At 35.7% G+C, this 6,256-nt stretch overlaps 1 long non-coding RNA gene across 1 annotated transcript; it reads left to right on the top strand.

Annotated features, from left to right (window-relative positions):
• Positions 1 to 387: 387 nt before the first annotated feature.
• On the top strand, positions 388 to 5,298 carry LOC121134762. The gene is made up of 3 exons (XR_005871968.1): positions 388 to 623; positions 2,066 to 2,136; positions 4,211 to 5,298. It is a non-coding gene; the product is annotated as an uncharacterized LOC121134762 (long non-coding RNA).
• The last annotated feature ends 958 nt before the right edge of the window (positions 5,299 to 6,256 follow it).

Raw genomic sequence — 6,256 nt, 5'->3', positions numbered from 1 at the left:
TTCAGGGGAGAGTCAACAGCAGGAATTCCTGGTCTATGCCTCAAAAAAAATCCTAAAATCAGTATTACTAATGTGGGGATTTTAGAACTTCACGTTCAACAATTTTCACATTTTTAAAGAAATTAAACGTTTCAATAAGGATGAATCTATTGTTATAGAGCTATAGCATAATGATAATCAAATATGTACTACAAGTAATCAAACAATTCATGAATTTCCTAATTCAAAGTCCATCTGTCTCAACCATATAAAAGGAATAGTTAATTAAGTGCCTTTTTTCTGAGAATATAGACTGAAGCTCTTCCATCTGTTCAGGAGCAATTGAGTTTCAGATTATAGCCAGAGCATGCCTGGAAATATCCAACAATTCTGACAACATCTAAGCTATCCGTTCTCTCACTGTCTGTGTGTATTTATGTTGTATGGAGAGTGATCTCAATCTGTCCAATGAAATCAAATGCTGCACAAAGCTTGGAAATCTCCTTCAGAGCTGCTGATTCATTTCTCCCTAACAAATAAACATGTGCTGCTGCAGAAACCACGGTACAGAAAATGGATCACAGGGAATAATTTACTTTATGCAAGACCTGAATACAATAAACAAAAGAGAAAAGCATGCCTAGGTAAGTAGGGGTGAGCATATATCCACCTGCTTATATCTTTATCCAGGCTATCTAGATGAATTCTTCAGTCTCTGTCTTGTGAAGGCTGATTATGATTCTGTACTGGAATTAGCTGCAGGATTGTAATGTGATTTAATTTCATGTACGACGCCACAGATTCAAATATTTGTCGAATCTGGGAATTGGAAATTCACAGATTCTCAGATGACTAAGTAAAAATTCTCCCAATCATAACAATTTAGGCTCTGTCCTCTAATTGTACATTTGAGGAATAAGAACCCAGTTTGGTTCAAGAATTGAGCTAAAACTAAATCTTCTTGCACATACTGCAGGATCCATGACTTAGTCATAAATCACTGATACAAAGGCTGAATCTGTGCCTTAAGAAACAGGGTCATGTTTCCTTCCAAGCAAACAGGAGAAGTTAGTCTTGGCAGGATTATGGAAAATACTGCCATCACCTACACTATCCTAGGTTTAATGAGACAATATCTCCAGCAGGTCTATTAAACAGTTTCCCTTCTATGTGGTGTTTTTCAGTCAAGCTTGGCCTAAATCCAGCTAAGTGCTGGATTTTAGGCCAGAGGCTGACTGGAAAAATGCCTCCTGTACTGACATTTTTATTTATGGAGATTGCCTCCTATTGGATGAGTGCTTCACTTAGAGATGTATTAGGACCAAATCAGTAAAGAGATTTCTAATACAAGCGTGGAAACAGATGACAGCAGTTGTTACATATCTACATCACAGATGCTGATTCATCTATGTCTCAGTTCTTGAGGTTTGTGTGAAGGCTGCAGGGGAATTGACTTGTGAGAGAGAATGATGTGAAATACAATACTTAATATGCCTCTATTTAATTGTGACCAGTTGCTGAGCAAATTTCTAGCTATTTAGAAAAGACTATAGCTCTGTACAAGAAAATCTCCATTCCTGTCAGCCAGAACCTGGAAGGAACCTAGATGACCCTCAAGTGAAGAGTGGATACAGAAAATTGGTATATATTCACAATGCAGTATTACTCTGCAGAAATATATATATATATATATATATATATATATATATAATGGACTATTGAAATTCACAGGCAAATGGAGGGCACTAGAAGAATCCACCAAGAGTAAGGTAATCGAGCCACAAATTTTAAATATATATTTATTAATATATTGATTTTATATATAGACCAGGGGATTGCCAGTATGAATTTCAAAAACAACAGAGGCTGCATAACAGTGAGTGCCCTAGGTGCCCTGAAGAATGGGAATGGGACAAGACATACTAAGCAGATTGTGAGCTTTGGGGGAGAGAAAAAGGAACTCAGATAAAGAGATGGGGGGGCAGATGGAAAACCTGGACATGGAGGAGCAGGAAGTTTGAGTCAGGTGAAGAATAGAGAGCAGGATAAGAGATACTATAATATATGGAGCCATTTTATGTTTTAGGAGATATCAGCACTATAGAGATTTCCAGAGATCTACAAGAATGACACCAACTCTCAATCGAAGTAATTATGGTGAGACAACATTAAATGCCCTTCCTACACATTGAGATTGATGACTACATTGTGTGCTATCCTATGGCCTTTATCCATTGGCTGATGTAAACAGAGCCAGACATCCACAGCTAAACACTGAATTAAACTCTAGGAACACATTTCCACAGAGTCAGGTTTGTTTGGCAAGGGAGTGAAGATCATGCTGGTGAAGCCCACAGTAGATGGTGACCTGAACTTGCGAGACATCTTGGAACCCTGATGAACCCTGATTGGCCAGCTTGTTATTGATCCATCCCCATGGAGTTTGGATGTCAGTTAGGATGCCTAAGTAATCTGTGAGCCTTATGGTAGTAGAACATCAGTATTTATCCCTGTTTTATCCTGTTCTTGAATGACCTGCCAGTGTGTAGCAAGGTAGGAAATATAGGTCACATATTCAGATTATCAGAATTCAGGGAGAGAATTCAGAGAGTCTCTGCCGAGGCGTGATGGAACAACTGGAAACACAGGATATCCATGTATCCACTCATTATCCAAGACAACATGAAGATGCCCACATTAATACAAATGTGTTAATAAGTGACAGAATGGTAGCAAGTGAGAAAAATGAGACTTTGTCCAAACAGTATACACTAAAAATAAGCATATTGTTTTTTTTGGCAGTAATAATTGTGTTTCTCTTTTTTTAAATAAATGGTTGGTTGATAGTGCCTTTATTCACCTTTCCCCTGATCAGCAATATGTTCTTTAGAAAAACATTGACCCCCAGGAGTTACTTTATAATAGTCATATGTAAATACTGTTCATGATTTCTGGAGCCTGCGCCCAATTGATGTTTGTTAGAAAAAATACAAAGTATTGAAAAGATTTTCTATGTAATCAATCATATCCCTGAAAAAAGTGATACACTTATTGCAATCAAATTATTATGTATCCTCTGTATTCTTTATATGTCGTGATCTAAATCTTTTGTGTTAGATAAAATTACAGAGTTATATTCATAAACAAAATGAAAGTCAGAAATTAAAATTGATAATGGAGTCTGTTGTCTGGAAAACATATATTCTAATTGTATCAAATTCATGTAGTCATATAATGACAAATATTCTGAGAAGAAAGCTTAATTTAATTAAATTCTGTGGCTCTTCTCCCATTCGTCAGGAAAACATATAATCTTATATTAAGTTGACACACTGTCATATATTGTGATTTATATATTTTTCATTTTGTACTAGAATCTAAAAGTAATCTAAGAAAAGTTCATAAACAGTGAAACATTTTGAAAGCATACATTCTAAGCACAAATAGTTTGCTTATTCTCAAGTTCACAATAATAAGTGGAATTATGTGCCAATATGAAATGTGTTGTGTTTGCTTGTGTGTGTCTTTGTGTGTGTGTGTGTGTGTTTGATAATACACAAACCATCAGAAAAGTAGGTGGTATAAATAAGGACATGAACTGAAATATTCAGTTATTAAATTATGATTCAAGCAACAAAGATACTCCAGTTTTTATAACAACATAATTACTTGGTGAATATGTTTCCTTAGTTAATAAAAAATTATTTTGTTGCTCCTTTGAATGGTTTTTTACCACACATGATAGAGTTAATGTGGCTAAATTTCATACACATGTCATAAATTTTACTGAAAAATAACATTCTAAATATTTAACTGGGAGACAAAGACAAAAAGAACAACACGTTTTGAAAAATATATGCTTCAGAGTTCTCAAAAACATAATTTAAAGTGAAATAGTAGAATTTACATTAGAAAATATTGGGACATTAGACTAAAATACACATCATAACATCCATAGTCATCGCATAGGGCAATCAGATTTATAACCCGGGATTTAAATATATATCAACATATATTAAGGTCTACATACTACTAACCTTTCGCTAAGAAGTATATGATTTGTAGTAAAATCCATCTTTCATTATTAAACAAAACAGTTTTGAAAGATATATGTATTTAAATTGAAAAATTCCTGTAAGTATATATTGTTTCTTGTTCACATTCATTTCAAATGTCATTTTTAATCACCTAATGTTTGCTATCCTAATTAATTTCCTTTCATTTCCCACAGATCTGTGTTCTCAAAAATCTGCTTTCTGTATTCAGCTACGCAGGATCTCTAAGGACTATTTCCAATATCTTTATAATGACAGTACAAATATTTTTCATTGGTAAATTCTATGGAGTTCATTGAGTTTTAAAAAGTTGTCACAGACATATTCAACATGAATCCTGAAAAGACTTATGTACTGCCTGTCAGTGAAGAGTGAGGTTGACAGTGTATATGGGAGATTTATGCATAACCTTCCTTCCTTGATGACTATTTCTTAATATAGTTCATTGAAACACAATAATTGGTCATGAAAAGCCTTCATGTCTGTGAAACTCCTTTACATACACTTTTACAGATATTGATGCTTGTAATGTCAGTCACTCAATAAATAAATGTATAAAACTACAATGCAATGGTCATTCACACAAGGGTTATCTCAGTTGCAGAGGAAACAGCTGGACTCCCCTAATCCATGTCAGATATCATAAAAGGCCTTAATTAATGATAGCACAATGGAAATCTTCTTAATATTCCTACTGTATTCATAGAGACTAACGCTCGTTCAATTCTACATCTCTGTGTCTGCCTATCTGCCTGTAAGGAATATGTCGAAGGACTGTAGGCCAGGCTCTGCCAGCTGTAGACTTATCTCCTTGCAACAAATACTGCCATGGAGAACTTCTGCTCCCTCTGCCACACAGAAACCTGCTCTATTTAAGCTTTGCTGATAATTTTTATGAATGAGACGTCATCAGAATACGCTCTTGTTCTTCTGTCTCCCATACCTACTCCCACCATTATGACTCCCTCCATATTAGATACCTGTTCTCCTTGACAACCTGTGTGCATTTAAGTTGTGCGGGGAATCTGAACCAATAAGGAGAGTGATCATAATACCACCAATGAAAGCAAATCCTTGGGAAAGATTTGAGATCTCCTGTAAAGCTGCTGATTCATTTCACTCTCACAAATGAACCTGTATAGCAGCAGAAACAATGATACAGAAAATGGATCACAGGGAAGAATTTACTTTATGCAGGACCTGTATAAAATAAAGAGAAACACATCACTAGGCAAGTAATTTGAGCATATAACCACCTGTTTGTATCTATATCCTTGCTGTCTATATGAAATCCTAATTCTCTGCCTTCTGTGCTGCCAATTGCAACTGGCTTGCAATGTTTTTTATATCTGGCCACATTCCACAGTTGCACTTATTTGGGGAATCTGATATTTGAAATTCACAGATTCTAAGATGGCTAAGTAAGTATTCTCCCAAACATATCTATTTATAGTGTTTTGTCTAAAGACCATTAGAGGATCAGGAGCCAAGTTTCTTTAAGAATTGAGTTAAAAATAAATCTCCTTGTACCCACTACATGATCAATAACTAAATTAGAAACAACAGATACTAATGCTGAATCTGTGGCTTTAGAGAGAGGTGAAACTTTCCTTCCCATAATAACAAGAGCAGTTAGTCCTCAAAGGATTATTGAAAATCCCACCAATCAACAAAGTCCATGTCTACTGCAGGTCTCTGGCATTGTTTCAATTCCTGTGGAGTTGTTTACAGTCAATCATGGCCTGAATCCAGCTAAGAGTTGAACTTCAGCCTGGAGCCTGATTGAAAAAATTCCTCCAGTATTGACATATTTATTTGGTGTGATTGACTCCTAATGGAGGAGGACAAGCATTCAGAGATGCATTAGGGCCCATTCAGGAGAGAGATTTCAAAACCGAGGAGGAAACAAATGATGACATAATCATAAATACTGTGTGCTCCAAGTGAAAATTTGAGCAATGCTAGTCCAGTTTTTACCAAGCATACATTTAAAACATTTTTGCACACACTGCAGGATCTATGATGGTGCCAGAAATCACAGATACTGATGTTGAAGCTGTGGCCTCAGAGAAATGGACACTTTTCCTTCCCAGCAAACAGGAGTATTTACTCATACATGATTGAGGAAAATCCCACCAATCACCTAAATCTATCCTAGTTTTTAATTGTCACAGTCTCCTGCAGAACTCCAGGACAGTTTCCTTTCTCTGTGGTGGTTTACA

The sequence above is a fragment of the Mesocricetus auratus genome, unplaced genomic scaffold, assembly GCF_017639785.1.
Source record: "Mesocricetus auratus isolate SY011 unplaced genomic scaffold, BCM_Maur_2.0 Super-Scaffold_100030, whole genome shotgun sequence".
Taxonomy (NCBI): domain Eukaryota; kingdom Metazoa; phylum Chordata; class Mammalia; order Rodentia; family Cricetidae; genus Mesocricetus; species Mesocricetus auratus.
The sequence above is the reverse complement of the archived record's forward strand: the minus strand, read 5'-3'. Positions and strand labels throughout refer to the sequence as shown.